Source organism: Parus major, chromosome 1, assembly GCF_001522545.3.
Source record: "Parus major isolate Abel chromosome 1, Parus_major1.1, whole genome shotgun sequence".
In the NCBI taxonomy this organism is placed as follows: domain Eukaryota; kingdom Metazoa; phylum Chordata; class Aves; order Passeriformes; family Paridae; genus Parus; species Parus major.
This window is the reverse complement of record NC_031768.1, coordinates 87,511,000-87,526,308: the sequence shown is the minus strand read 5'-3', so window position 1 is coordinate 87,526,308 and position 15,309 is coordinate 87,511,000.

Below are 15,309 nucleotides of genomic sequence, written 5' to 3'. Positions count from 1 at the left end.
GGGGCACGGGGCCGACCCCTGGCACCGCGCGGCCTCCGCGCACCTCCCTCCCTCCTGCGCGCTGGCACCGGCCCCGGGCACAGGCTCCGGGCACCGCCCTCCCACCGCCGACCGCCCCCGACCTCGGGGCTGAGCGCCCCGCTCGCTTCCCTGCCCCGTCCTGCCGTGCCCATCCCGCACGCTCCGCCCGCGGAGCCGCAGGACCTCTCCAAGGTTATCCGTGCCCGGCGCGGCCACTGCCACCGCCAGCCTGTGTGTGGGGAGCCCGCAGTGAGTCCGGTGACTCCCCTGCACCTCGAAGCTTCCTGGCTGCTGGTACCTGCAGAACTACCTACCCCAGGGATACGCATTCTCCCAGGCAACTAGCGACAGGACGAGAGCGTGTAGTCTCAAGCAGTGCCAGGGGAGGCTTAGGATGGACATCAGGAGGAATTTCTACATGGAAAGGGTGATCATACGTTGGAATGGATTGCCAGGGAAATGGTGGAGTCACCATCCCCGGAGTTGTTTAAGGCTGGATGCGGTGCTTAGTGCCATGGTCTAGTTGCCATGGTGGTGTTTGGTCAAAGGTTGGACTTGATGATCTCAGAGGTCTTTTCCAACCTTATTTGGATATCTGTGATTCTGTGACACACGTGTGTCCGTGTCCTCCATTCCTCCCCGCCACCCATCACCCTGCTCCCTGCTGCACCCTCCACCAGGAAACTCATCATCGATTCCCACAGACGGGAACTGTCCGTATGTATAAGTACACTCCAATTACGCACATGCAACTGTATCATTAATTTCCCATTAAACGAAATCACATCCCATAATGCTGCCTTATCCTCTGTTGAGCATTTTCATAACACCATTAATCTCAACAAAGAGGTGCAGTCCTGTCCGTCTCTCCCGGTAAACTGTAAATTCCCGCAGAGTTCCACCATGCACAACACCAGTGCAGCCACCCCGCAGCACGAGTTCCATCTCTTGTGCCCTCGCTCCCGCCTTGCCAGCAAAGACTAGACCAATATATCCCAAAAGGCTGTTGTGTAATCCATGTTCCTGCACATAAAAATCCCACCTACCTCTCCAGCCATCAGCAGCACACACCCTTTACTCTCTCCCTGTACATACCTTTGCCCACATGACAATGATGCTCTCATTTAGCTCAGCTCCACAGAGGAAAAATGATAAGAAAGAGCACACTACTCTTCCACAGGTGCTATCCATCCTCCGCATGGATCAAGCAAACCATCCAGCACTACAGAAACACGTGGATGATACCATCACCAAACACATGGACCTCTGCAGGACTTCTCATTCCCTCTTCTGTGTGCTGACAGCCGTAATCCCCTCTTAACAGGAGCCAGGCAAACCACCACACCAAATTCACAAGTTGAGCAACCTGGCCCCAACCAGTGCTCACCAACTCCATGTTTGCCACTTTCCCACAGTGGCTTGGCCACAAGGGGAGAGGTGGGATGCAGATGAAGATCCTGCAAAGGGAGTTAGGTACTGGGGCTCTCTCTGCAGGTGATTCCCAACCCTCCTGCCTGCATAGTCTGAAGAAGGCTGTTTGACACTGGTTAGGCAATGTGGGCCCAGTGCCCCCTGATGCTAAAGCATGAAGCTTCCCCATGAGCCACCGCCTCCCTGAAATCTTTCTGTGTGACAAGTGAACACATTCTTACCATGAATGTGCCCAAGGTTCCCCATCTTAGCTCCAAATCCTTTCTTCCTTTGTAACTTGAAGTTTCTTAGTTAGCAGAAATTTTAATTTTCCCTCAAAATCAAACTCCATATGGGATATATGTGATTATGTTTAATTTGTTTTTACTGTTTGTGACGGCCAAATAGATTAAATGGATTTAAAAAAAAAAATTAAATATTTTCCTTTGATGAGGAAAGGATAGATTTCCATGAGATAGATTTTCAGTTATTTGGCTGCCTTAAACTCGGAAGTTGCCATACCTTACTGTGGTTCAGTTACTTACCCAGTTTAATTGAATCTTTTGAGTTTATAGCACTTGTCTTGGAAACAATTACAGCAAGATCTGTGTAATACAATCTTCCCTACCTGTGCTGATGGGCATCAACACCCTGAACAAGCCCATAACATGCTTCCTATGAGGAAAACACCTGCAACATCTTGCTTTGGTGCTGCATCCGTGTTGGGAAATCCAAACTGGCCAGAGGACCTTCCACACACCCCTGCCCAGCTCTGCTTCCAAGAACAACCGGGTGAAGTGGGCTCTGTACTCTCACAAGCTGGGGTGACCCCTAAATTTCTGTAGTTTTGTGCATAGTCTAAGGCGCAGTCAGGGTTCTGTGTGGGACCCAAGAGAGTCCGGCCCCATCTTCATCCACCCTGTGGGCAGCTGCCGCTGTCCAGGCTTTTATCAGGCCCACAGCCCTTTCTCACTTTCACTTTTAATTTATATTCACTTTTAAGCATATTTCCCCAAGGTAACAAGAAGAACAAAAGCTTTTGACATTGTTTCACCCTGGAACTCAGGGTTGTAGGCTGGAAACCTCCTTCCTGTGTGTTTCAGTGCTGCCCGGTGTGGGAGGCAAGGGTGGGAGGAAGGAACTCCAGAGCATTTTGGAAAGAGGGGAGACTTTCCAGCCTAGCATGAACCGTTCGTATGTGGGACACAGATAACAGGCTACAAGCTTGACATGCTGGTGCTGCAGACAAAGCGAGCTGAAAGATCAGTTTATGGTCTTTCAGGCTATTTTTTGCCAGCTCCTCTGCATTCCATAACGATACAGAGGGGCTGATGGGTTTAGACACTGGGCACTGCAATGCTGCCACTGTATTGCTTCATTTGTGTGCTGGGACACAGCCATACTTCTGTTCTCCTCATTTTTGCTATTTCCGGGACTGAGGGTTGCTCCAGCCTGTCTGTAATATCTGTTCTGTCAGGTTACATACAACCAGTAACATGAAAAGTATCTTTCAGCATCTGTGTAAAACTGGCAGCCCCTGATGTACTCGTGAATGTGATGCTGTTCTGCAAAGGCTGCAGCTACATTTCACCTCTTCCTTTAGCCTAGTTTTGATCGTTTGTAACTAATGTGGATGGACTTACTCCTCGTGTTTGCCATTCAGCAGCTCTGTAGGCTCTACAGATCGTACTGATGCTTGCCATGACTGAATTAAGGTTTTAGCACTTCTGCCAAGGGACCCTGAAGATCCCAGGACTTCTGAGAGCCTTTCCCTTTTGTTTTTTCTTTGGTAAAGCAGAGAATTTGCCCTAGATAATTTTTTGAGTGGAGAGGGGGATCAAACTCTGAGATAAGTATATTTTACTTTGAAATTAACAAGAAAATGGTTCAAACTTTCACTCAGTGCCTGGTTATTGTCCAGGGTCTGTCTCTTTAACACCCAAGTCCCTCTGCCCCCATTTTAAACTATCTTGTGATAATCCTGTGTCCCCAGCACATACCAAAGTAACTATTCTGAATTCTGCAAGTCTCCCCCAACACTATAAAGCTTTTTCGTCTGCCCAGGATACACTTCTCCACTCCCAGCTTTCTACAAAGTCTCCATGGTAAGCTAAGGAAATCTAAATGACCAATTTTCATTGTTGTTTTCTTCATCATGCAACCTCCTATTTTTTTCTCCTTTTTTAGTTTGAATGGGGTTTTATTCAAAGAAAAGCATGAGCTTATTTCTTTAGCCCAGTGGAAGTATCTTTACTTTGGTGTCAGACATGGCAGAAAATGACGCAGGAAAGTCTCCTTGTCTTGTGGAGAAAAGACAAGAGTCCTTCTTGTCATGTCCAAGGAGCTGCTCCTGCAGCAAACAAATGCCACTGGAACAAGAGGCAGAAAGACACTTGCACACATTGGATTTTGGAACGTACAACCAGAATAAGATCAAGAATCACTCAAGAGACCACGTGTGCTTCTTTTTTGAGAACATTCTACTGTCAATGGAGGATCGAGTCTCTCTCTAACAGCCACCTAGGTGAGGGCTGCCCATATGCCAGCGTGACTCTGCATCTACTTCCCGTTAGGGGAAGAGCATTTCAGACTTCGCTCAGCGCTCGTCATGAGCCTCGTCTCCTGTTTTGCCAGGAGAAGGAGGGGGCAGGGAGGGCGGCGTGGCCGTGCAGCCGGAGCCGCACCGTGGCAGCCAGACGTGCAGGGTGCAGGAGGCAGTGCCGGCGGCACAGAACTGAGGCGGGGGAGAGACAGAGAAGATTGGGGGTTGCTCAGCCCCCTGAAAATCAGAACGGCTGATCTCTATCTCTGTGTGCTTCGCTGGTTTGTTTGCTTTAAAAAACATCACACGCTGGGTACTGACACCTATAGCTAAGGTTACTCGATATTTTCCATCACAAGTCTGTTTTCAGTTACTCAGAACTTTGCCAGACATCAGATAGTCAGATTCGAATTTTCCATGTTTATTTTCACTTTTTTTTTCTCTGAAGATGGAGGCACTTAGTAAGGCGTAAAAAACAAATGCTGCTTTGCAATTATAAAAATTTGACTTTGACAGCAGTCTTTTAACATAGAATTATGTATATAATGAATAACAAAAGCTGCAAGCAATACACGAAAGTTAAGAATGCTTATTAGTTACCATTTTTAGGTTCCCATTTCCCTAAAGCGCCTCAGAGGTGCCCTGATCCCCTCCCCTCCTCATGAAACAAATAGCTGGATCCAGCCAGGGACAGAGCCAGTGGTTTCAAAGGAGCTGCAATAACAACCTACTGGTTTGAGCAGCCTGAAGTTCTACCATACCTATTTTTACCTCCTCTATCAAAGCTGGTGCATGCTGGCAAAAATCACTAACACCGACACACATCTCTTGAGCTCATTTAGCAGAAACACTGAAAAAACAGGCTGAGACAGAACTCTCCTTCATCTCCTACCTCCAGCTGGATCTGGGAGAGGTGTTTCCAGCGCTGCACCCAGCAACAACCGTGCTCCAGGGAACAGTGCTAATTAGCCTGGAGGTTGCATTCCCCATTCGGCTGGGTGAGAGCACCACCGCTGCTGGGCAGAGCTGATGGACTCGGGTTGGCTGGAGCAGAGGAGAGTCAAATCTCGATGGTGATACCTGCTAAGTCAACATGGGCTCCAAGCCGAGCAGGGGTTTGCAAAGCTGCCACGGCCACACATGCCTGGAGGAGGTTTTCTCTCATCTCGGGCAAGCAGACCAGGTACTTTGGGGCTGTGCCTCCGGTGCAAGGAATCACGTATCAGGCTCGGCACTGGGATGGACAGTGCAGGGACATGTGTTGCTTTGTGCCATCCTTGTGCACGGTTCTTGAACTCTGAAGTCAGAGCTTTGTGACACTTAGACTTAGATGGCAAGTTTCTTGGGACTAAACTACAGGTGAGATGCTGAGATGCTCCACAGCCCCAGTTTGAATGGCTGTGGGTTTTTTTCTCTTCCTCAACTACGTCGGGGTCAGAATTCGCTTGCGAGGGCAAGCGAGCGCCAGCAGCCTCGCCATGCTGGGGACCCGGCCGAGGCTTCCAATGGAGCCCACGTGCCGTTGGCAGCCACGAGCCCGCCCCGGATTGTGCCCCGTGCCCGGTGCATCCCCCCGATCCCATCCTCCCGCCGCGCCGCCCCACCCCGCATCCCATAATAGTTCACAAAGGCGACTCCATCCCATAATAGCCACCCACGGGAAACACACCATGGCAACCACCCCCCCCACCCCACCCCCGCGCCATCCCATAATACCCTGCCGGCTTTATTGGTCCCGACTGAGGGCAGGGGGGGCCGGGGCCGGACGGGGGCACCGCGGGGAGGTCCCGGCGGGCACCGCCAGGAAGCCTGGCTGGGGCTGCAGCCTTCCCCCCGGCATCCCGCAACACCCCCTCCTCCTTCCTGCTGCATCCCATAATACTTCCCCGGGAGGCAGCCCCGCTGTAAGGTAGAGCCATCCCATAATAGTGGCCCGGTCACACCGCGCTGGGAATGGTGCCATCCCATAATACTCTCGCCTCACGCCGGCTGCGGCGGGCCCTGCCATCCCATAATAGCCGCCCGCTTCTTTCCCCCCCGCGTTGTGGGGCATCCTCCTCATCCCATAATACTCCCCCCGGCGGCACGAGCGCCCGCCATCCCATAATATGCCCTGCCACCCACCTGCCCCCCTCCGGTCGCGGGAGGCCTCGCCATCCCATAATAGTCGCGGCTCGCCCTTCCCCCCCCGCAGAAGGCTTCGCCATCCCATAATACTCGCCGCTTGCCATCCCATAAAGCTGTGGCTGAGGCCTGACCCTGTGGGCCGGACTTCGCCTGCCCGGCTCAGCTCGGCCCGGCTCCCCTGCACTTCCCCTCCCCTGTCTGCCCCCGCTGCCGCCACCAGGCTGCCTCGCCCCAGCCTCGCCGTTTGTGCTCTGCGTTGGCTTCACCCTCACCTGGCAGCCCGGCTGCCGCTGCTGCCCCAGCTGCCGCCTTGGCCACGCACCTTCCTAAAGCCTTGTCTTGGGTGCCCCCAGGCCGTGCTGGGCCCCTCGGCATGGTGCCTTCCCTGCTTAGCTCTTGGTGTCCGCCCCCAGCCCAGGCACTGCCCGCTAGCCCAGCCACCATGGAGTCAGCAGAAAAGCACTAAGCTGGAGCGCGGTGTCATGACACCGTGGGTGCGTGTCTGGTGCGGATGGAGCCCTTGCTGCGGGAGAGCCCAGGGATGTGCTGGCACAGCCTTTATGACCACTGAGCCCTGACCTAGTTTGCCAGGTGCTGTGCTGCCACTGGAAAGGCTTCCTGCTCCTTGCCCACGGCCACTGTGTGCTGCGTTGGGGTCGGCTCGCTATCCACTCACATCCATGTTACCACGCGTCTGGTATGGAAGATAACTCCACGTCTTGCCATCCGCTCATATTATTTTACTTCTGAAGGCAGTTTTTACCAATGTCTTTTGGTTTTGCTTTCAGCCCCATCCCTGCTTTTGTGCCCCAACTGGATTTAGTGTTACAGGCTGCAGGGAGTGTTTCTGCGCTGCTCTGTTGTTTCCCTGGGTTCTTTCACTACCTGCCATTACAAGTGGAGCTCAGCACTTGGAACGTGTACTTCTTGTTCAAATGTGTCCTGATAGCTAAAAGAAGAATAGGAAGTGTAAGCCTCAGAAGCTGAAATAATGACATGTAAAAGAAAAAAAAAAGAACCAAAAAAACTGTAATTCCCCATACTCTGAACAGAAGCTACAAAATTATAGACTTTGTGGATTGAAAGGTGGGCTGGGAAATAGTAATGCATGCTGACAAGAGAGTGAGGTGTTTCCTTCTTGGATGGGATGAGTAAAGATGCCTGCATCCGTTCAGTCAGACCCTGGCAGAACATTTAACATGAGGTTTTAGAGCAGCAGTAGCAAGTTTGGATGCTGCTGCTGCAAGGAAAGGTGGGAAGCATTCTGTTTTCCCTGGGAGAAACCCGTGGCTGCTGCTGCTGCTTCTAGTGGGGAAGGCTCTCCATCGGGCCTCACCCTGGTGAAAGCAGAGAAGGAGCACTCCCGCGGCTGCGTGCCCACTGGCAGCCCCAGCCATGGCCACGGCACCGGCAGTATTGGTGAGGTGTGGTCCCTTTGTCTTTTGGCTTTCCGGCAGCAAATGCAGGAGCCCCCTTTGCAAACTATGTGTTTTACAGGGAGTCCCCCTGTGGCAGATCTGTTTTACAGGGAAAGCGACTACAGGGGAGCATGAGGCTCTCAAGGATGGAGTCTGCAAATTGCTGCCCGTTTTATTCTGCCTGTCACACGTTTTGTATGCAGATGATCCTCTGGCATCAGTGAGAAACAAGCGAGCAAACACACGCAGCGCTCCACTGTCTTGGAGAGGGAGCTCTGCACTTGGAGAATGGAAGTCCTGAGTCGTTTTGACAATTCTTCCCACTTGCTTTTCTAAGGTTTCCCGGCATCTACTAAGTCAGTCTCCAGCCCGCCTCCTTGGGAAGATACCTGCCTTTTCCTTCTTTAACCCAGAGAGTAGCTGAAGGGCCAAGTGAGGTTGTGCCAGTTTGAACTAACACAGAGCTCTAGTTTGCAGTGTATAGTCCACACTGCACCATTTACATGTGATGTGTTTAAAGCAACTTTACATCTGTTTAGTAAAACATCAAGAATGCCTAATGCAGAGGATGAACTTAAACTGCTCCAAGCCTGGCTTTAATTGGATAAATCTGTGGTTTGGGTGCACACTTGCTTAGTGGAAATCTGTCACAATTTGGGTGCTCTGGTCCCCTGGCTGTTCGCTACTGATCTTCGGCAGTAGATGTTGCTCCTCTCTTGGCTCTGGCAATAGAGCAGATGTGCCTGCTCAGTGCCTGCTCCGGTGGGAAGTCCAGCTTTTCATGGCACAACAGCTGCAGGAGGAGGGCTGAGCTAAGAGAGCTGTTCTGGCTGCAGTGGCCTTGTACGGACCCTGCTGGAGCATCCCACTTGTCAGCGCCTGCCTGCCCTGCCAGCAGCCATTTCCTCCTCTCCTCCTGTTCTCAGCCACCATGTCAGGTCCTCTACCGTGCAGCCTTTCTCATCTTGCACCTCTCACAGGCAAACAGGGTGACTGCTGCAGCCAGGCTGCTGCTCCAGGGAGCAGGAGCCATATTGCTGCAGGAACGAGAGTTGCCACCCAGCGTCTGTGAGCTGCAAGCGGGCACAGGAACGGCAGTAGCGTCCCGGGCAGCGAGCCATGCCAGCCTGCAGGCTTTCAGTTTGATTGCACTCAGTGAACAGGTGCCTTATCCTTTAAGAATACACCAGATTTAATTATACCGCTTCAAAATGTTTTGTCTTAGGTGAGGCTTTGAACATGTCCACATTAGCCGTTTATGGAGGTGTGACAAGACTGTTTTTAAATGGATTGATTTACACTGGTGACATTGCTAACAGACGAACCACGTTATGAAAAGCTCCAGCTTTTGAGTTTGACCTTCTCTCTTTCCACAGAAATATTGTAGGCTTTGTGTGAATTTGTTTCCAGCTATCAGGCCTCATTTTCCCATCTGCCTCACAATTCAGACAAAGCTTCTGAGAAGCCCTAATCTATGGCAAAACAAGTCCTGTATTCCTGCCTTATTCTGAAGCTGCTAGGGACAGCAATGTGATTGATCCCAGAGTGGCAAGTTCAAACTGCAGGTTTTTGCAAGGAGAAATTTACCAGCAGAGATGGAATTAGACTGACTGGGCATTCCCACTGTAAACCATTCAGTTGCTTGTAATTTTGATGATTGGAGCTGAAATTTTCCATTCTGGCTGTCTGCCTACATGTGATTTTTTTATAATTTTTGTTTTCTTTTTAAATATGGCTTCAGCCTGTACATTAAATCTACTCAGGGGAAAAAAGAAAAAGGCAGAGCAAAACATTTTGGTTTTGAGTGTTAAAGTGTATGTTAAAAAGAACAGTCTTTTGCCCAACTGCTTTGGAGGAGGAAGCTGAAGCCTATGAAGGAGAGCTGTCCTTGCGTCAGAGCTACACTGCTCATTATCCCCATAAAAAATCCATGCCAAATTCTGGTAAATGATAAGTTTTAAAAAATATATCCATTTCACATATGCTCTGTAGGGACATTTGAGATTTTCCTTGTGTAGTTCTTCCAAGATCTACTGTCAACACTGTCTGACAAAGGTGGGATAAGGTTGTGTGAATGCCAGCCATCTTCTGTAAGGACCCATCCACTGGTGACTGCTCTGGGCCAGGAAAGGGGAAGGAGGAACAGCTGAATGAAAGGAGATGAAGCAAGTCCCTTGGGGAAGGGAAACATGGAGAATAGATGAGGGGCAGGAGCTCTATGATACTAACTCTTGTGAGAATAGAGACAGAAGGAGTGACTGGAAAACAAAGGGATTGAAGTGTGAGAAAATAATTTTGGCTGGCTGAATAATGTGACTAGATGGAAAATCAGAGTACGTGGGATTGATTATAAAAGTCAAGAGTGACTGCTGTAGTGGAAGCAGGGCCTAGAGAGAGTGACTATTTGAAAAAGCAAGCAACTAGGCTTGAGAGCTGTGGAGAGAGATTGGAGCCAGTGAAATGAGGAGAAAAAGAGGAGCTAAAAGTGATAGGAGGGTGTCTTGGGTTGCAATGCAAGATGTAACCAAAAGTATGTATTCTATTACCATCTGTTAAAACCAAGTGTGGCAGTGTTCTTCATCTCTTCCACACCTATCTCCCTCCAGGGGGTTATCTTCTGTTAATGAGTGTCACTGCATAAAATGCTGATAAAATGACATCATCTCAGTGTGAGTTGCTCCACCCAGGGGGAGGAGCCAAGCATTCCTACCTGGATATAATCAGAGACTGGGAACACCACAGGCAGCCTTTCTTCACTGCATTCCCAGAGGAAGACTGGGCCTATTCACATCACCACCACTGGATCTTCAGAGGAAAACTACACCCTTCTACAGGATCATTGCTTCAACAGAAACACATCTGTCACTCTGGGAGTCATCATTTAATCAGACTTCTACCAACACCCTGAGCAACAGGGTGTCAGGTTGTATTCTGACTCTGCCAGTGTTTTGGGGTTTTTTTGTATTACTGCATTTTTATTTTAATTCCTAGTAAAGAGCTGTTATTCCTATTCCCCTGTCTTTGCCTGAGAGGCCCTTGATTTCAAGTTTATAATAATTTAGAAGGGGGGTGTTTCACATTTTTTAATTTCAGAGGAAGTTCGTGCCTTCCTTAGCAGACACCTGTCTTTTCAAACCAAGACAGAAAGGTGTAACAGCACTGGATGTGGAGATAGGAAAGAACAAGCTGTGCTAGACTCACTAAGGAGCCAAAGAGCAGGAAGAGCATTCAGATAACCAATCAAGGAGACTTGAGGCAGGAGGGTGGGCAAGGAGCTTGCCAAGCAAGCACCAGTGTCTGTCTTATTCTAGGGGCAGAAACAAGCCTTTAAGTTCCCACATCTTGTCATTGTTGAGTCATGATTCAGGAATCCTGGGGCTGGCAGCACCTCTATCCTGAAATGTTATAGGAGGGAAAGAAAAATAATTAAAAGTAAGAAAGAGGGGATTCTACATCAGCTTCCAAGCTGTCATTCTCCACATGAAAAAACCCACAAATCAATCAGTCCTAAAAAAGGTCTGATTCCTTCACCAGTGTATATATGACATCATCATACAGACCATTTTAGGGGCAAAAGAGCATCCCTCCTGGTCCCCACATCCTCATTTGCTTCCTTTCCAGACTCCTTGGTAATGTCACAGAGACTGGACCAAATGAATGAGGACTGTCTATTTTAGTCTGTGGCTAACAAATCCTGCTTTTTTTTTTTTTTGAGGAGGAGTTGAGTCAGCAGACCTGATAGAAATCTCTTTATATATAAAGGGGATAAGGTGCTCCCAGCATCTGTGCTCTGCTCACTTGAAGTTTCCATACCTGCCCTTCACGCTTGCTGCCAAGGCTGTAGGGAACCCCCTACATCGCCAGAGTTGCTGATGGGCAGGAGACAGGGATGCCAGATCTGGATGTGGTCCATCCAAAATTTGTTGAAGCTGGTGTGATTCTTCTACTTTACCCATCTTTTTCAAAATCTGTGAAACCACAAAGGGTGAAGTGGGGTAGGCTAAGAGTGACTGAGCCCTATGAACTGTGCCATTCCCAGCTGTTTGTCTGTCTCTACAACAACACCTGGTGTGTTTGCTGACAGATGCAGTCACCTAGACTTGAAGCAGAAACAAGAATGACATTAAGAAACTTCCCAGAGCAGCACACAGGGGCAATGTCAGACATTAAAGTTGGTCTTCAAGGCTTGTGACCATATCTTTAAAAACAGTTCTTTAGTCAAGAGCCAAATATACTCACCAGATACCCAAAACAAGGACATTGCACCTTACCAACAAAGTTTCCAGTTTATCCTGCCCTAGTTGCAAGTACAGGCAAGTGGAATCTCTCTTTTTGTAATTTGACCCCTTTTATGGATGCTCAAGCTTTTTTCTTCCCCTTTCCCTGCCCCTCCCCTTTCCCCCACCTCCTCTCCCCCTGGAGAAGTTATGGAAGCAACAAACTACAAGAAAGAGATGGTGACTTTCCTTGCCCAGCTTTCTCTTCAAAATTATACCCTGGAAATAATTCCCTAATCTCTCTGGGAAAGGAACTTGAGATGGATTTGATGCAGGCTCGGTGCAGGACAAAGAGTATCAACTGCACTCAGGAGCTACACGAGATCAGCAAACTGTAAGCTCCAAATGGCTGCAGGTTCAGACACAGGCAAGGCCCCATCAGCTTCCAAAAGCATCCACCACTGTGGCATGAGTCCAAGGAGATGAGACAAAAGGCCATTCTGGACATTTTCCCTGGCATCCAAGCACAGAGCCTGTGTTATGAAGATCCTGTGTTCTTGGTAGGGTTGCTGTGCTGTCGATTTCCCAAAATACTCCTCTGGTAAAGAGCACAAGCGTCTTCTCCAATAGGTCTCAATAGAGCCTTTCCTATTTCTTTCAGGTTTTGTTGCAGCCTGATGTCTCATAGGCAGCCTTGGCAATTTGAAACATAAAGCAGGACAGCTATCCTCTGCAGCACTCTGCTGCATCCAGGAGCTTGGCATGGGGAAGAGCTGTCTGTCAGACTCCGAGATCCACACCCACCACCCTGATGGGCAGGAGAAGCAGTACCAAGCTCAGACAGATCAAACCATCAGTGCTGAGGAGGTTATTTCTCAGGATCACTAATACCACCCCGGTGCTAAACACAAGCCAGTAGGAAACACTTTTCTTATTAAATTATTTTTTATTTTCTTAAGTTGGTGAAGGCTACCCCCTATAGAGGGCTATGGAAGTCAACCCAAGGACAGAAATAAAAGTGGTGAAAAAGGCAGGCACAATCAGCTTCATCCCATGTTTTGGTGTCCTTGGGAAACTGCTCTCCCAGCTGAATTATATTTTTGGTGCATAGCCCTCAGGTTTTTGCAAGAGTAGTTTTTCTTAGTGCTTTTAGATTACATGTCCAGAAAATGGCATGAGGAAGGACAGCATGGAGGGAACAGAGAGCACAGGGTCAGGTTGGAAGAAAGTGAAACAGAGAATTGTATCTATGACAGGGCCCTCCAAAGCTTCAAAAATAGCTCAAGTGATGAGCCTGACCATTTCCCTTTGAAGCATTGATGTCACCCTGCCTGTGGCAATGATCCACTTACCAGACTGACGATATATTGCTACTGGCAGTTACTCTGAAACTAAAGTCAATAAATACCATTTCTAAATTAAGTAGCCAGAGAATTTTCCTATTGCTTCTCCTATATTTAATTCTTCCTTGTCTACTAAGTCACAGTGTCTCACCCATTGCCATAACTTTTCCTCATCATTAGAAAGTACAAAGTGTAGAATGACAGAATGGCCTATGTCACTTTTTTGTCTGTCTTACCCTTTTACTTCCTAAATTCCTCATTCACATTACCTCTAAGATGGCATTTTCCCCTTGATTACAGCTGTGGGCTCTTTGACTAGGTAATAATCTAATGAACCACCAGATCCACTAATGTTTACTTTCACTGTGTTTCTTCCTGAATAATTCCCCACATCACTTCCCTCCTCTGGAGGCAGGTCCTTTTGGAGCACCAAGTGTACTTTTTGGTGGTTCAGGTTACATTCCAGACGTGCAAATAAGGTGACCTGGTCAAGAATACAACCTCCAGTTCCCAGGCCAACAACAAATGCCTTGCCACCCTTTGCAACATGACCCCAAACAAGCTGGCTTGTGGCAGTGTAGGTCCTTTCCCTGCCTACAAATTGTCACCAATAATTTTGGCAAGTGCTAATGAGGCATTGTTACTGCAAAATATCTCCCAGATGTTTCCCAGTTGCAGGTCTCCCCTAGCACGGGAGACCTGCAACTCCCATGGCTCAGTATCCTGGGCACACAATGATGCCTTCAGCAGTACTGCAGGGACTGCTGTTCCTCAGCCATAGCAGCATGTTTCTCCTACACTTCTCTTTTTTTTTTTTTTTTTTTTTTTTTCAACTTCCCTCTCCCCTCTGAATAGGCTGCAACTGGGGACTCAAGCAAGCTGAAATTATGCAAATCGTCCCACTGGGTTTTTTTGTAATGCTACTTATATCAAATGCATGCTCATCAATGAGAACGTCTAATTTCCTTTGCTCATTATCTAGATGTTGCACACTGGCATAGAAGCATCTGAAAAAATTAATCTCCACATAACACAGTGTTTGTGAACTCCTTGCCACCACCTTCACAGATCCTGCCTCTGCCCCAGGACCCCCAGGTGACACTGGGCACAAGCACATGCACTAAACTGTCCCCAGAAACCACCAGTCCTTTGCTCCTGCCCATAGAGGAAGGAAGCCTTACCACGAGGCTTTGGTGTTTGATTCACAGAATTGCTTAGGTCTTGTATTTGTGACTTAAATCACCGGGACTGACACGATGGATGTGTGCTATATGGCACTCCAGAAAGTGCCTTCTGAAGTAGTTCAGAACATACATCTTAGCTACTAGGTTTCCTGCCTATAAAATAGTAATAATACCTTATCAGCTAATGGGCCTCCTGAGAATGGCATTAATTCAAATTTATGAAGCTGTTGGATGCAGGGATGGTAAATACTACAGAAAAGCGGGAGAAGACCAGGAACACCCTGTTTGCAGAATGGAGTTCATATATGTATAGTAGATAGCTGATGGATTTGTATACAGCAGAGAAAAATTAAAAGAGGGGGGGAAATGTAAAACACCACTTTTTTTCCTCTTTCTGACGTATCCTCTTCCTACGTGTTGAACAAAGAACGGACTTGGAGGGGAAAACAATCTGTCACTGCATAACAAAGCACAAGCGTGGCACCTATGCACAAGGAATCAATCCACAAGGAGAAAAGTAAGTCTGGCATTTCTCGACTCAAAGTTCAGGGCTGCGACACCTTCTGTGGATATGTGCTTTCATTTATCGAGGCGCTCCCTAAATGTGTGAGTTCAGCGTTTGCCAGGTTCTGATCAGGTAAAACCCACAGGAAGACCGTGACCCGTGCCACGGGCTAGATTGCTTCCAGATGTTTTTGTGATTCTCTTCTTTACGCCTTACGGGGATGTTAGCAGACAACAAACTTAACTCCTTTTCTCCCCTTGCTCCCAGCGAGGAAGCACTCACACGTTTACTTCAGTTTTACAGCTTCCTGCCTTTATTAACATTTTTCTCTACAATTTGCTTTTCTTCCAGAAGCTGAGAGGAGCTTCTTTTCCCATCTCGCGGTGGCCGGTGTTGAGGGTGCGGACGCCCCGGTGCCTCCGGGGGTCCCGCCAGTGCTGCCCGAGGCGCCGCCGGGTGCCGCTGTTGGCCGCGGAGAGCGCGGGGCGGGCGGGGAGCGGGGAGGGAGCGGAGGGGAGGGAGCGGAGCCTCCTCCGGCCGGC